Source organism: Lithobates pipiens, unplaced genomic scaffold (genome assembly GCF_037356315.1).
Source record: "Lithobates pipiens isolate NorthernLeopardFrog02 unplaced genomic scaffold, aLitPip1_a1.2 Scaffold_56, whole genome shotgun sequence".
NCBI lineage: Eukaryota > Metazoa > Chordata > Amphibia > Anura > Ranidae > Lithobates > Lithobates pipiens.
Genome location: NW_027507878.1, coordinates 3,884,636 through 3,900,976, shown reverse-complemented (window position 1 = coordinate 3,900,976; position 16,341 = coordinate 3,884,636). Strand labels below are relative to the sequence as shown.

The 16,341-nt window shown below is 43.4% G+C and overlaps 1 protein-coding gene across 5 annotated transcripts in view; it reads right to left on the bottom strand.

The window, feature by feature from the left end:
• LOC143958045 (contactin-4-like) overlaps positions 1–16,341 on the bottom strand; it is a 321,112-nt gene that overhangs the window by 176,146 nt on the left and 128,625 nt on the right. For 2 of the 5 annotated variants that reach the window (XM_077467496.1, XM_077467491.1), the window contains exon 1: positions 14,624–14,781. The exons of 2 other annotated variants lie outside the window; for them this stretch is intronic. The gene's annotated coding sequence lies outside the window, so the exon portion shown is untranslated. One more of the 5 variants, XM_077467494.1, reaches the window with a different exon arrangement.

The following is a 16,341-nucleotide window of genomic DNA, read 5'->3' as shown; positions in this document are numbered from 1 at the left end:
CAGGAGAAGGAAAGCAGGAGGAGTGGGAGAAGAGCAGGAGGAGGAGCACTAGAGCCAAGCAGGAGGAGGAGCGCAGGAGGAGGAGCTTGAGAAGAGCAGGAGGAGGAGTGCGGGAGGAGGAGTGCAGGAGAAGGAGAGCAAGAGGAGGAGCGCAGGATGAGGAGCACAAGATGAGTAGAGCAGGTGGAGGAGCACAGGAGGAGGAGCGTGGGATGAAGAGTGCAGGATGAGGAGCGAGAGGTGCGCAGGAGGAGGAGCGCATGATGAGAAGCACAGGATGAGTAGTGCAGGAGGAGGAGCGCAGGAAGAGGAGCACAGGGTTTAGGTTTTATTGTTTAGGGTTAGGGTTTGGTTAGGGTTTCCCCTTGAAGATCAAGTTTAGGACTCAGGGATTGGAATAGGGACCTGAGTAGCGCAGGAGGAGGAGCGCAGGATGAGCAGTGCAGGAGGAGGAGCGCAGGATGAGCAGTGCAGGAGGAGGAGCACAGGATGAGCAGTGCAGGAGGAGGAGCACAGGATGAGCAGTGCAGGAGGAGAAGCGCAGGATGAGTAGCACAGAAGGATAGGAATGAGCTCTATGAAGGGGAGGCCGGAGGGAGTATTTACCCCCCTTCTTACAGTGTGTTTGATTGTAGCAGTTTAGTGGGAGTGGACTTGCCCTTTAAAAACTTCTCTCACATGCACAACTGGCGCAGCCCCTCCTCCACTCCACATCCAAATAATAAAGCCGTATTTTATAGAGCTGCATCACGGGAACGCGACACGTGGAGGTTTAATATTGCACTGGAGAATTATTAGCTGGCACGCGGAGGAGGGGGCACCGCGGCTGAGCGCAGAATGAGTGGGCACCACCGTATGTGATACAGGAGGGAGGCTGACACATTGTAGTGAGCTGGTGGGGAGGGGGGGGTACATTTTGGCAGAGGGAAATATTACATTTATCTGGGTCACCAGATTTTATTTATTTTACCTTCATTTAGATCGCTGTACAGAGATCCCTCACACCTGTTCCTGCCTTCAAAGGAGCTTACACTCTAATGTCCCCTCCCCCACAGTCACATCAGTCTCTGTACAGAGGAGCTTACACTCTAATGTCCCCTCCCCCACAGTCACATCAGTCTCTGTACAGAGGAGCTTACACTCTAATGTCCCCTCCCCCACAGTCACATCAGTCTCTGTACAGAGGAGCTTACACTCTAATGTCCCCTCCCCCCCACAGTCACATCAGTCTCTGTACAGAGGAGCTTACACTCTAATGTCCCCTCCCCCACAGTCACATCAGTCTCTGTACAGAGGAGCTTACACTCTAATGTCCCCTCCCCCACAGTCACATCAGTCTCTGTACAGAGGAGCTTACACTCTAATGTCCCCTCCCCCCACAGTCACATCAGTCTCTGTACAGAGGAGCTTACACTATAATGTCCCCCCCCCCCCACAGTCACATCAGTCTCTGTACAGAGGAGCTTACACTCTAATGCCCCCCCCCCCCCCCCCACAGTCACATCAGTCTCTATACCAGAGGAGCTTACACTCTAATGTCCCCTCCCCCCACAGTCACATCAGTCTCTGTACAGAGGAGCTTACACTATAATGTCCCCTCTCCCCACAGTCACATCATTCTCTGTACAGAGGAGCTTACACTCTAATGTCCCCTCCCCCCCACAGTCACATCAGTCTCTGTACAGAGGAGCTTACACTCTAATGTCCCCTCCCCCCCACAATCACATCAGTCTCTGTACAGAGGAGCTTACACTCTAATGTCCCCTCCCCCCACTATCACATCAGTCTTTGTACCAGAGGAGCTTACACTCTAATGTCCCCCCCCCCCCACAGTCACATCAGTCTCTGTACAGAGGAGCTTACACTCTAATGTCCCCTCCCCCCACAGTCACATCAGTCTCTGTACAGAGGAGCTTACACTCTAATGTCCCCTCCCCCCACAGTCACATCAGTCTCTGTACAGAGGAGCTTACACTCTAATGTCCCCTCCCCCCACAGTCACATCAGTCTCTGTACAGAGGAGCTTACACTCTAATGTCCCCTCCCCCACAGTCACATCAGTCTCTGTACAGAGGAGCTTACACTCTAATGTCCCCTCCCCCCACAGTCACATCAGTCTCTGTACAGAGGAGCTTACACTCTAATGTCCCCTCCCCCCACAGTCACATCAGTCTCTGTACAGAGGAGCTTACACTCTAATGTCCCCTCCCCCACAGTCACATCAGTCTCTGTACAGAGGAGCTTACACTCTAATGTCCCCTCCCCCCACAGTCACATCAGTCTCTGTACAGAGGAGCTTACACTCTAATGTCCCCTCCCCCACAGTCACATCAGTCTCTGTACAGAGGAGCTTACACTCTAATGTTCCCATTACAGACTCTAGAACTGGGTTTGATTGGAGGCCAGCGTTGTGTCACATGTTTCCATGCGTTGTGCTATGACCCGCCCAGTCATTTGAATGGATTGTGATCTGGAGCACAATGGATCCAAATTGCACATGCAGCATTTTTCGCAATGCGATGCGACGCGATTCAGTGCAATGCATGTCCACTATCAGGTGCGTCGGGGTACCATTCAGATTACATTTCACTGCATTGCAGCAACACATGTCATGTGTATTGGGGCACATCACAGTAATCTCCTAGATTGTGAGCTCTAAGGAGCCGGGCCCTCTGATTCCCCCTGTCTGGAATTGTATTGTAATGTCTGCCCTAATGTTGTAAACTGTCGGCGCTATATAAATCCTGTATTATAATAATAATAATAATGTGCACAAAACCACAATGCAATATTGTGAATGGGCGTGGCCAAACCAGCGAAGAGGAGGAGTCAGGAAAGGAAAGTGCACCAATAGTAACCGCTATAGAAGTCTTTATTTCAGTAATTCTGACCCCAGATTAGTTACTAGGGGCGACCACTTGAAACAATGTTACTGTTACTTGTTAGAAATCGATAATATCTCTTGGTGACCGCACACATTCCAATCACTGATCAATCAGATTGTCATTGATAACCCTGATCTCATGATATTGATACACTTTGTTTTCTTTTTAACAGCGCATATGTCACTGCCGCCGATGTTCCTGTGGTGAGAGCGCGCTCGCTGTGCACTCCCAGGAATGACAGACAACTCTCAGCCCCCACTATCCATCAACCCCAACAGTGGGACCAGTTCCTGATCATGTGATCACTGTGACAACCAATCATCGTGGCCACATGATCACCAATCCTTCCCGCCTTCTGGGCGTTCAGAACCTCTAAGAGGGACACCGGGGCAGGTGGGATTAATGTTCTCACTACTGAAGAAGAGTCACAAGAGTCTCAGAATGTATTCTGATTGTAACACAATATTGTATCCTATCCTTAAACATTGTTTAATCAATTCAATCATCCATATTTTTTGCTATTGTATTCATAACAGACATTTGTAGATCAACCACTAGAGGGGGCTCTGCATTTCACATTGTCTCATCCAACCTGCCTGCTTGACAACTGTTCAGGTAAAAGATCAGTCGCACAGGGAGGGCATGGTTTGCAGCAATATGGCCGACTTGTGAAAAGGCCTATAAAGTACGGCTCTATGTGAGTTATAACTACAAACAATACAGAAAAAACAATATTTTATGTAATATTATTTATACCATTTTTAGATTATTTATATTATTATCACATTTTTATTATTTATATTTCATTATTTTATTTCTTTTTAAAACCATTCAACATTTTATTATTTATATTATTATTTTTATTAAGATTATTTAACATTTTATTATTTATTTGATAATTAACATTTTATTAATATTCTTAATGTTATTTATATTTTATTTTTTACATTTTATATTTATATATATATATATATATATATTTTTATTGTTTATATTTATATCATATTATTTATATAATTTTTTTACATAAGTAAAATATTGCTGAGTATACTTCCCCTTTAATGTTATATATTTTTTTATATTTTATTATTTATTTTTAATTATTTATATTATATATATATATATATATATATATATATATATATATATATATATATATATATATATCCCTCTCTCTCATATATATATATATATATATATATATATATATATATATATATATATATATATATATATATATATAGATATATATATATATATATATATATATATATATAGATAGATAGATCTCTCTCTCTCTCTCATATATATATATAGATAGATATATAGATAGATATAGATATATATCATTTGTATTCTTTATATTTATATTATATTATTTATATATTTTTTTTACATAATGTAAAATATTGCTGAGTATACTTCCCCTTTAATGTCATATATTATTTACATTTTATTATTTATATTTAATTATTTATATTTTTATTACAATTATTCAACATTTTAATAATAAAAATCTAAATAATAAAATATAAACATTTTTTATATTTTATATTTTTTATATTTTATATTTTAATAATCTAAATAATAAGATTATTTAACATTTTATTATTTTTACATTATATATATATATATATATATATATATATATATATATATATATATATATATATATATATATAATGTAAAAATAATAAAATGTTAAATAATCTTATTATTTAGATTATTAAAATATAAAATATAAAAAAAATATATATATGTCTCTCTCTCTATCTATCTATCTATCTATCTATCTATCTATCTATATATATATATATATATAGATAGATATATAGATAGATAGATAGATAGATATTATTTGTATTCTTTATATTTATATCATATTATTTATATTTTTTTTACATAATGTAAAATATTGCTGACGATACTTCCCCTTTAATGTCATATATTATTTATATTATTATCAACATTTTATTATTTCAATTTTATTATATATATTATTATTAAGATTATTTAAGATTTTATTATTTATTTAGTCATTAACATTTTAATAATATTATTAATTTTAACGTCAGCTCTGTATAGGTTTCCATTACATTGTGTCATCCAATATTACAGTAATAGTGTAACTGTGTAGCCATACGGCTCCCATGACCCCTATGGGTTGTGGTTGGGGTGAGGGGATTTAGGATTGGAGGGTCACACTGTTATATTCAAGTTCAGTTTGTTTTCAATTAAATTGCTTGCCAACCAACGCGTTTCAACATTTATATCTCCGCCCATTGAGGTTCAGAAAAAAAGGAGACTTGAAGCAGCTGATGATATCGATTTCAGTAACATCCCACCATAAATTGATTATTGAGACTGTGTAGACCCTTTATTCTATTTTGAAGTTCTGATGAAGGAGGTACGGACCCCAAAATCTGCATACAATTTATCATTGGAAGAAACTTGTATTTGGACTTCAATCCTGAAATCACTCAGCTCATAGAGAGAAGCACATCTCGGGCGGGGGGTGGGCAATTCATTTTCTCCGGGGGTCATGAGAAACAGCGGCTGTCATGGTGGGTCAAAAAAAAGTATACATTCCCTTCAAACGATACATTTTATAAATGTAAAATGATAAAAATGATAAAATGCTTATTCCCTCCACTGTTAAGCCTCGATCGTACGCTTCGATTTTCGGACGACTGAACGCCTGATTTCTGTGGCCTGCGAGTCTCATGTGGAATGTGAAGACGTTACTCACAATGCGAAAACATTCGTTGGACAGAATCCAGCGTCAGACGTGACGAAACGTGTTGAATAGTTTTGTATTCTTTGGTTTCTGAGCATGCGTAGTCTCGCTCTTACGATTTTTTTCGTACAAAAACCGTCTTAATAAAACGAAAATCAGACATCGAGTTCAAATCCGACAAATATTTTATAGTCTGCACATCTGGGACCTGGCAACACCATCCCACATGCTCTCATCTATTCTGGTCAGACATGATCAGAGACTGCAGACATGATACAGGAGATGATCAGAGACTGCAGACATGATACAGGAGATGATCAGAGACTGCAGACATGATACAGGAGATGATCAGAGACTGCAGACATAGTACAGGAGATGATCAGAGACTGCAGACATAGTACAGGAGATGATCAGAGACTGCAGACATGATACAGGAGATGATCAGAGACTGCAGACATAGTACAGGAGATGATCAGAGACTGCAGACATGATACAGGAGATGATCAGAGACTGCAGGCATATTACAGGAGATGATCAGAGACTGCAGACATGATACAGGAGATGATCAGAGACTGCAGGCATAGTACAGGAGATGATCAGGGACACATTACATGAGACTGTTAGACATTGCAGATATAACTGGGCAATACAGAAACACATAATAATGTCTGTAGGGACCCGCAGGGCTTCACTTAAAATGTGCCAGAGGGGGGAGCATGGTTTGGCAAATGTGCTGCTATGGCTGTGATCTCTCAATGGGGGCCTCGTTCACACCTGGGCATTTTATGTGCGGTGCATTAAACAATCTGCTGCATATTTTTTGCGCTTTCATCAAAAAATACCTAAAATATATCTCACCGCACAAATGTCAACCGGCGCTAAGTGTCCCCTGCAGCATATCTCCAACAACCACACCTATAGAATGTCCCTGGTCTCCGACCATCTCTAGTTCTCATTTTCTGTTTATGTTCTCATTTATCTTCTCAGTCTCTGACCATCTCCAGTGATATATTCTCAGTCTCTGACCATCTCCAGGGGTATCTTCTCAGTCTCTGACCATCTCCAGGGGTATGTCCTCAGTCTCTGACCATCTCCAGGGGTATCTTCTCAGTCTCTGACCATCTCCAGTGGTATGTTCTCAGTCTCTGACCATCTCCAGGGGTATGTTCTCAGTCTCTGACCATCTCCAGGGGTATGTTCTCAGTCTCTGACCATCTCCAGGGGTATCTTCTCAGTCTCTGACCATCTCCAGTGGTATGTTCTCAGTCTCTGACCATCTCCAGGGGTATCTTCTCAGTCTCTGACCATCTCCAGGGGTATTTTCTCAGTCTCTGACCATCTCCAGTGGTATGTTCTCAGTCTCTGACCATCTCCAGGGGTATTTTCTCAGTCTCTGACCATCTCCAGGGGTATGTTCTCAGTCTCTGACCATCTCCAGGGGTATGTTCTCAGTCTCTGACCATCTCCAGGGGTATGTTCTCAGTCTCTCACCATCTCCAGGGGTATGTTCTCAGTCTCTCACCATCTCCAGGGGTATGTTCTCAGTCTCTCACCATCTCCAGGGGTATGTTCTCAGTCTCTCACCATCTCCAGGGGTATGTTCTCAGTCTCTGACCATCTCCAGGGGTATGTTCTCAGTCTCTGACCATCTCCAGGGGTATGTTCTCAGTCTCTCACCATCTCCAGGGGTATGTTCTCAGTCTCTGACCATCTCCAGGGGTATGTTCTCAGTCTCTGACCATCTCCAGGGGTATGTTCTCAGTCTCTGACCATCTCCAGTGATATATTCTCAGTCTCTGACCATCTCCAGGGGTATCTTCTCAGTCTCTGACCATCTCCAGGGGTATGTTCTCAGTCTCTGACCATCTCCAGTGATATATTCTCAGTCTCTGACCATCTCCAGGGGTATGTTCTCAGTCTCTGACCATCTCCAGGGGTATGTTCTCAGTCTCTGACCATCTCCAGGGGTATGTTCTCAGTCTCTGACCATCTCCAGGGGTATGTTCTCAGTCTCTGACCATCTCCAGTGGTATGTTCTCAGTCTCTGACCATCTCCAGGGGTATGTTCTCAGTCTCTGACCATCTCTGTAGCACTATACATACTGAATAGTATGTGTGGCCCTCTAGGTAGGCCAGTGGCCACATCAGAGGCCCCCTGTATCTAGTATGTTGACCACCCCCAGACCCTTCTCAAGATGATCTTATTTGTTTTGTACTGTAATGTTCTTTCTTTCTTTTATACAAACATAGAAGAGATGATCTGTACACACAGCGCCCCCACATGGAGCAATTCACAAACACAACACAACAAACTGATACAAAAAAACGAAATAAAAATGATGATAAATCATCAATCACATCCCCTGGTCATGAATCTCAGTACTCAGGAAAATAAACAAAATTTACTTTATATAAACCAACCCAGTAAAAGCAGCGATCAGCCAATCAAAACTCAACTCCTAATGCCCTTTTGTGGTGAAGAGTCCCTAAAGGACTTCTAATAGAGTTTTCAGTCTGACTCGAGGAGAGGAGCGCCTGGATACGCAGCCTGTAAATCTCACAACACAATCCCAGATTCATCCTGGGGGGGGAGGGGGGGTAAAACACACATTTTCCACTACTGATGACTTTTAAAGGCGACACGAGTAACCAGAGTAAAAGCGTTTCTTGTTTACATTGTTTTTTTGTTTTTTTTTGCACGCTAGTCTCCAGATTAAAAATGAAGAGATTATTAAATTGCGAAAATTCTCACAAAAACAAAATAAAAATCCAGAAGTGATGTCATCTATTTGTATTGTATTTTCAGATGCAAACTGTACTGATTAAATGAAAATCGTTCGATCTGTTATCGTACGAGAAAAATGTTCGCGTTAGTCCCTTTGTCAAATTTCGGACGCAAGCTGTGTGCCAACGATCAGATTCAAATTGGAAAGGGGGTACTTTTTGTATGATTAAAGGGTTAAATGAGTCCGCTGGTCCCCACTCAGCTCTGCAGGGCGGTCCCCCTCAGACTCAAAGCGCAATCGCCGCACTTCAGACCGACCATCAACCGATGAATATTTTATTACAAGGAGCCCACATTGATAGAGACAAGTTGTGTTCTCAGCAAGGAAGGCCCTTCATCTATAGAAAGTGGAGCTCCATCCGCCGAGGACTGCAGTGTGCTCCCTACATCACATTATACTCAGATTAATTGAAGATATCAATATTGAACCGCAAGAATCTTTAAATAGACCACACCTCTGTTCTACACATCCCGCTGAGGTCAGGCATGTAGTCAGGGCCGCAACCAGCTCCACTCTACGCCATCAATATCATATTCCTGGAGAGATGGGGGGGAGAGAGAGAGAGGGGATGGAGAGAGGGAGAGAGAGAGGGGGGTGGAGAGAGAGGGGGAGAGAGAGAGAGAGAAGGGAGTGGAGAGAGGGGGGTGGAGAGAGAGGGGGGGAGAGAGAGGGAGAGAGAGAGGGGGGTGGAGAGAGGGGGGTAGAGAGAGAAGGGGGTGGAGAGAGGGGGGGGGGAGAGAAAGGGGAGAGAGAGAGGGGGGTGAAGAAAGAGGGAGGAGAGAGAGAGAGGGGTGGATGGAGAGAGAGGGGGATGGAGAGAGAGGGGGGATGGAGAGAGAGGGGGGGTGGAGAAAGAGGGGGGTGGAGAGAGAGAGAGGGGGTGGAGAAAGAGGGGGAGAGAAAGGGGTGGATGGAGAGAGAGGGGGGATGGAGAGAGAGAGGGGGGAGAGAGAGAGGGGGTGGAGAGAGAGGGGGATGGAGAGAGGGGGATGAGAGAGAGGGGGATGGAGAGAGAGATGGGATGGAGAAAGAGGGGGGGGTGGAGAGAGAGAGAGAGAGAGAAGGGGGTGGAGAAAGAGGGGGGAGAGAGAGAGGGGTGGATGGAGAGAGAGAGGGGGGAGAGAGAGAGAGGGGTGGATGGAGAGAGAGAGGGGGGAGAGAGAGAGGGGGGGTGGAAAGAGGGAGACAGAGGGGGTAGAGAGAGGGAGGGGAGAGAGAAGGAGGTAGAGAGAGGGGTGGGTGGAGAGAGGGATAGCGAGAGAGGGGGGAGAGAGAGAGTGGGGGTAGAGAAAGAGAGGGATAGTGAGGGGGGGTAGAGAGATAGTGAGAGACGGGGGGAGAGAGAGGGGGGAGTGGGGGTGGATGGAGAGAGAGGGTAGAGAGGAGGAAGGAGGGATTGAGAGGGTGGGGTAGAGAGAGAAAGGGATGGAGAGGGGGGAGTGGGGTGGACAGAGGAAAAGAAAGAGAGAGGGGCATAGATAGATAGAGAGAGAGAGAGAGAGAGAGAGAGAGAGAGAGATATAGATAGATAGATAGATAGATAGATAGATAGATAGATAGAGAGAGAGAGAGAGAGAGAGAGAGAGAGAGAGAGATAGATAGAGAGAGAGAGAGAGAGAGAGAGAGAGAGAGAGAGAGAGAGAGAGAGATGGATGGATGGATGGATGGATGGATAGAGAGAGATAGATAGATAGAGAGAGAGAGAGATAGATAGATAGATAGATAGATAGATAGATAGATAGATAGATAGATAGATAGAGAGAGAGAGAGAGATAAAGAAAGAGAATAGTTAAATGATGAAAAGGGAGAATAGGAAAGAAGCCCCTCTAGTGTATTCCCAGATATAACATAATATAATTGAATCACAATATTATCTTTTCTAGTTGAGAACACAGTTATTATTGACATTATGATATATCAGCCCCCCCAGGAGGTGTTATATTCCTACACCTACTTAGTGTACAGACCAGTAGGGGTGAGTAGTGGAGACCCCCTAAAGCCTTCCAGTCTAGCCCAGTATATCAGTGACACCACCTTATATCTCCATGTTAAATAGACATCTGATGATGATAAATATAAGAATAGAATGCCGGGTGCTTTGTGAGACTCCTGAGCTGTGACCACATTTATTATACTGAGGATTCCATACACCGAGGAATCGTTTTCTAGTATGATGGAGCACATGCTGGTCTATGTGTGTGTATCTGATAACATAACATGTGTATCCAACAGTATAACACATGTACACAATATAACACATGTATCTGATAATAGAACACATGTATCTGATAATATAACACATGTATCTGATAATATAACACATGTATCTGATAATATAACACATGTATCTGATAATAGAACACATGTATCTGATAATATAACACATGTATCTGATAATATAACACATGTATCTGATAATAGAACACATGTATCTGATAATATAACACATGTATCTGATAATAGAACACATGTATCTGATAATAGAACACATGTATCTGATAATAGAACACATGTATAGACAGCACACATGCATCTCCTTGTACAGTATGTATGTAGGACCCACATACATGTTATCTGCTGCTCTGTACTCAGCAGAAGTAGCAATTTTCCTCCATCTGATAGCCGCCTGAACTACAATATCCAGTTACTGATAAGCAGCACCATACATTTATCACGTTGCCCCAATTTTGCTTGGCTTGGATGAAAATTGCTATTTCTGCATACATATCTGGCACACTGAGCCCTATAGCCAGGCACCACCTCTACCTGCACTGTGATACATTGTATTCCAGCACAAAATCCTATTTATACACATAATAGAACAGAGAGCTCCTATGGGTAGCACTACCTGTACAGACACAAAAGTCACTCGGATACATTGTATCCTCACATAAAATTCTATTTATTACAAACACATAGAGCTGAGCTCCCCACAGGCGGCCACCAGCCTCCCTACTTGGCTTATTCTGATTCCAAAAATTCTATTTATTACAAATATATAGAGCAGAGAGCCCATTAGGTGGCCCCCATCCTCTCTGACTGTACCAAGCTCACTTTGATACATACATTATTTTTATTATACACATAGATCCCCCATAGGTGGTCACCAGCCCCTTTACATAGTCAAGGCTCTCTCTGATAAATACAATCCTAGTCACTATAAACATAGTGTAGAGACCCCATAGGTTGTCACCAGCCCCTCTACCTGGTCCAGGCTCTCTCTGCAATACATAAAATCCTGGTTAAGTGTAGTAGTTCCCCCTGTCTCTCTCTGATATATAACATCCATACCATACCCATAGGGCAGAAACCCCCATAGGTGGCCACCAGTCCCTTTACCTAGACCTGTCTCTATAACATCCGAGTTACTATACACATAAGGCAAAGACCTCCATAGGTAGTCACCAGCCCCTCCTCTGGTCCAGGCTATCTGATACATAATACCCTAGTTACTTATTATAGTCATAGGGCAGAGACCTCCATAGGTGGTCACCCCTTGGCTTCTCCTGGTCTAGGCTCTCTGATAAATGAAATTATATTTAATACACAAAAACAGAAAACCCAGTAGGTGGTCACCAGTCCCTCTATGTGGCCCACGGTCTCTCTCATACATAAAATCTCAGTTCTATATATATATATATATATATATATATATATATATATATATATATATATATTATATATGACAGAGAGCTCCATAGGTGGTCACCAGCCCCAGCTATCTGGTCCAAGCTCACTGCAATGCATAACATTGTATGTATAACTCACATATAGCAGAAACCCCAATAGTCACCAGCCCTCCACCTGCTCTGATGAATAAAGTCTTATTTATTACACACACCTAGCAGAAAGTCCCAATAGGGGATCACCAGCCCCTTTACATGGTCCAGGCTCACTCTGATATATAGAATCCTAGGTAAAATGACATAGGACAGAGACACCCATTGCAGGGTGGCACAGGATGGGGGCATCATCCTCTCTACCTGGTCCAGGTTCCCTCTAATGCTTAAGATACTATTCATGACACATATAGTAGAAGCCTCATTAGATGGTCACCAGCCCCTCTTCCTGCTCCAGACTCACTTTAAAACATAAAACCCCATTTATTACAAAAATAATGTGGACAATCCAATATGTGGCCAGCAGCCCCTCTACCTGCTCCAGGCTTTCTCTCAAATCTAAAATCCTGGTAGAAATTACACAAGACAGAGCCACCCATAGGGGGTCACCAGCCCCTCTAACTGGTCATGGCTCACTCTAATGCATTATATCCTATGTATTATACACATATAGCACAAACTCCAATAGATTTTCACCAGCCCCTCCACCTGGTCCAGGCTCTTTCTGATACCTAAAATCTCATTTATTACAAACATATTGCAGACACCCCAATGAGTAGTCACCAGCCCCTCCACCTGGCACAGGCTTTCTCTGATAAATAATATCCTAGTTATTATTACACATATATAGCACAAACCCCAATAGATGGTCACCAGACCCTCCACCCGGTCCAGGCTCTCTTTGATACACATTTTATTTCACACAAATAGCAGAAAATCACAATAGATGGTCACCAGCCCCTTCACCTGGTCAGGGCTTTCCCTGATATACAAAATCCTAGTTAAAATGACATAAGACAGAGACAACCATAGCAGGTCACCAGCCCCTCTACCTGGTCATGGTTCACTCTACTACTGCATGAAATCCTATTTATTTCACACATCTAGCAGAGACCCCATAGGTGTTCACCAGCCCCTCCACATGCAGGCTCTCTGATACATAAAATCCTATTTATTACAAACATATTGTGGACACCCCAGTGAGTATAGTCACCAGCCCCTTCCCCTGGCCCAGGCTCACCCTGATAGATAAAATCCTGTTTATTACATATTGTGGACACCCTAATGGGTAGTCACCAGCCCCTGTACCTGGTCCAGGCTCTCTCTGATACATAATATCCTATTTATTACACATATATAGCACAATGTATCTATAGCACAATGGTCACCAGCCCCTCCACCTGGTCCAGGCTCTTTCTGATACCTAAAATCTCATTTATTACAAACATATTGCAGACACCCCAATGAGTAGTCACCAGCCCCTCCACCTGGCACAGGCTCTCTCTGATACATAATATCCTATTTATTACACATATATAGCACAATGTATCTATAGCACAATGGTCACCAGCCCCTCCACCTGGTCCAGGCTCTTTCTGATACCTAAAATCTCATTTATTACAAACATATTGCAGACACCCCAATGAGTAGTCACCAGCCCCTCCATCTGGCACAGGCTTTCTCTGATACATAATATCCTATTTATTACACATATATAGCACAAATCCCAATAGATGGTCACCAGCCCCTTCACCTGGTCAGGGCTTTCCCTGAGATACAAAATCCTAGTTAAAATGACATAAGAGAGAGACAACCATAGCAGGTCACCAGCCCTTCTACCTGGTCATGGTTCACTCTAATGCATTAAATCCTATGTATTAGATACATATAATAGAAACCCCAATAGATGGTCACCAGCCTCTCCACTCCCAGGCTCTCTGATACACAAAATCCTATTTATTACAATGATATTGGTGACATCCCAATGGGTAGTCAGCAGCCACTTCACCTGGTCCAGGCTCACTCTAATTCATACAATCCTATTTATTACATATTGTGGACACCCCAATGGGTAGCCACCAGCCCCTCCACCTGGCCCAGGTTCACTCTGATAAATATTTTCCTAGTTATTACACAAAATCCTAATAGATGGTCACAGCCCCTCCACCTGGTCCAGGCTCTCTGATACATAAAAATCTATTTATTACAATCATATAATGGACATCCCAATGGGTAGCCATCAGCCCCTCCACCTGGTCCAGGATCACTCTGATAAATATTTTCCTAGTTATTACACACAAGCAGCAGAACATCCTAATAGATGGTCACCAGCCCCTCCACCTGGTCCAGGCTCTCTCTGATGCACAGATTCCTCTTTATTGCCCACAAAGCCCCATGGGCAGCCAGCAGACCCTCTACCTGTACAGATTGACTGATACATTGTATCCCAGGTACACTCACTATTGATACAAAGTATCCAGCCACACACAACTCCCATCCAGCCATAGGCAGTGCACATCCAGCCTTGCTGCCTAGCCTCCCACCCCCCCCCCCCCCCCACCAGCAGACAATGCCAGTCCCCCAGCATGTACATACTGTGTGCCAGGCTCCATGCACTGTCCCCAGGATCCAGCTGGTCATCACATTCTCCTGCCAGCTCCACCGCCCTGGTCACACACACACACTTCTGCTGCTCCCTGAGATAGATGCTCTGACTGTGAAGCTTCTCTCCACCAAGCTCCCCCCCCCCCCCCCCCCCCAGGACTCACATAATTAGCACAGGAACCCAGGAGAAGAGCACAGATCTACAGCTGTGACAAGGGAGGGAGGAGAGGAACACAGGAGAGACAGCAGAGAGAAAGGAGGAGAAGGATGGAGGGAGGAAAGGATGGAGGGAGGGGGAGCAAGGAGAGGAGAGGAGAGGAGGAGACACAGAAGAAATATAATGAAAAGGACTCTGAACACAGAGAATACACAATGATCCAGAGGTGTGACAGGTATATGCAGGGAGGCGATGCCATGCACACATATAGAGGATAATAATGTGGAGCTGACAGGTGTGATGGCATAGATCATTGTACATGGAGGTGGATGGGGAAGATTGGTGCAGGCCCATCCCTGTCACAAGGACTAGAAAGGCTTATGTAGAATTTATAGCAATGCATGTCAATGTGCGCCGCATATGGGAAATCGTCTTATTAAAATACGTGAAAATGTTCATTTTTCTCTATTTTGAGTTTGTATTTACTGTATATATACAATATGGCCCTCCAAATGATGGAGTTCAGGCGTCTCCACTAAAGGGTCCTGGTAATACTCTGTCATACAAAGACATTATAGACAATTGGGCTCTTCCAACCTTGTGGTAACAGTTTGGTGAAGACTCTTTTCTGTTCCAGCATGACTGTGACCCCCTCTGTGCCCATAGAGGCATGGTGTGACCCCCTCTGTGCCCACAGAGGCATGGTGTGACCCCCTCTGTGCCCATAGAGGCATGGTGTGACCCCCTCTGTGCCCATAGAGGCATGGTGTGACCAGTTTGGTGTGGAGGAACTCCAGTGTCCTCTACAGAGCCCCAACTCCATCCCCGCTGAACACCTTTGGGATTATTTGGAATGTTGACTGCAAACCAGGTCTTTCATAGTTACATAGTTACATAGTTACATAGTTACATAGTTACATAGTTAGTCAGGTTGAAAAAAGACGCAAGTCCATCCAGTCCAACCTTAAAAACAAATAAATAAAATAAAAAATAATCGTACAATCCAAATACCCAATTTTATGCCCACAATTGATCCAGAGGAAGGCGAAAACGTTAGGTGCCCAACGTGAGGCCCAATTTGCAAGCCAGGTTTTCTCATCCAACATCAGTACCTGACCTCAAATTCTCACAGACATCCTCTAAAATCTTGTGGAAAGTCCTCACAGAAGAGTGGAGGATGTTATAGTCACAGAGGGGACAACTTCATATTATTGACCATGGGAAGAGGAGGGCAAATCCATAAAGCCATGGATGACCAGTTTGGGGTGGAGGAACTCATGTGTCCTGCACAGACCCTTGACCTCATCCTTACTGATCACATTTGGGATGAATTGCAATGTTGACTGCAAAACAGGTCTTTCGTTTGGTGCCCAACCTGAGGCCCGACATGGAAGCCAGGTTTTCTCATCCAACATCAGTACCTGACCTCAAATTCTCACAGACACCCTCTAAAATCTTGTCGAAAGTCCTCACAGAAGAGTGGAGGATGTTATAGTCACGGAGGGGACAACTTCATATTACTGACTATGGGAGGAGGAAGGAAACTCCATAA